This window comes from Octodon degus, unplaced genomic scaffold (assembly GCF_000260255.1).
Source record: "Octodon degus isolate 3935 unplaced genomic scaffold, OctDeg1.0 scaffold00153, whole genome shotgun sequence".
In the NCBI taxonomy this organism is placed as follows: domain Eukaryota; kingdom Metazoa; phylum Chordata; class Mammalia; order Rodentia; family Octodontidae; genus Octodon; species Octodon degus.
Window position 1 is genome coordinate 1393019 of NW_004524729.1, and position 1305 is coordinate 1394323.

A 1305-nucleotide genomic window follows, 5' to 3' on the forward strand; every position below is an offset into this window, starting at 1 on the left:
GAGGTTCGAACTCCAGCAACCTGAGGCTGACAGCTTTGTGGAAGCAGCCACTTAAAGGCCTGAGCTAGGGCCAGGCCCCCTGGCTTTACATCTTAAATCAAAGTATATTTCCCTATTTGTGCGCAGTATTACATCTGTTAGGTTAAATATGTGTTGGCCACATTATATCAACATATACAGAAGTACAGAACGGCGCAATGAACTTCTATGTGCCCCGCCCCCCAGCCCTTAGCAAAGCACATTGCAGCCGCCCCCGTCCACCCCTACCCTCAGATTATTTGGGGCAAGTTCTATGCATCATATAATTTCCTTTAGTCATACTTCAGTACAGATCTTAAAGAGAGAAGAACTCTTTGAGCTGCGCATTGTGGCCAGCCTGAACTGCATAGTGAAACCCTGTCTCAAAAAGACAAAAAAAAAAAAAAAAAAAAAAAAAACCTCTTTGAAAACATATTCCCAATAAATTCATTAGCACCCCTAGAAAGTCCACATTCACTCTCCGTTCACCCCTCAGTCCTCCTGCCTGACCCAGACTCTACCTGTGACCACCAGCCACCCCTGCGTGGTGGCTTGCACGCACTCCAGCCACACAGGCACAAGCACACCGGCTGTGGGCTTCTTGTGGGGTCTCCGTCCTCTTGCTCCCCCTGCTGCAATGCTCGGCCTTTCAATGTCTGGCTTCCCGAGTGCAGGCCCCTACAGCCTGGACCCCATCCCATGGGCGCTCTCACCCTGTCTCCTTCACAGGGGAGCCACTCCTGGGTGGAGCCTCTGCTTATACCCAGGGCGAGCAAAAAAGGCAATGAACGCTTACAGGTCTTTTTTTTAAAACATATTATGGTAAAAGACGTAGTGCCATCATCCCCGCAAAGCCTTCCCCTTGCTTTGCACGCATCTTCCCTTCGTCCTGGCTGCTTCTGCTGCAGCCCTGGAGTCCTCTTTCCTGAGGTCTACAGTTGCACTGCACTGGATGCCTCAGTGACCTGAGTCGATTCAGAATATTTCCCTTCCATGGCCACTTGGACTTTGGGGAAGAGCCACAGTCTCAGGGTGCCAGATCTGGTGAATCGGGTGGATGTTGCCATGAGCTGCCTTTCCATGGGATGGCACTCGGCAGCAGCCTTCAGCATATTTTTATTATAATTATCACACCTAGTAAGGACACTTGGGGGAGAGGACTTCCGGAACTGCTGTAGAACGTGGCAAGAGTGATGTCATGAGTGGACTGGAAGCGAGGCAGAGTGCTTTGAGAGAGATTCATAGCATGGGTCTTTTACCATAGTAATTTTCTTTAATATTTGAACA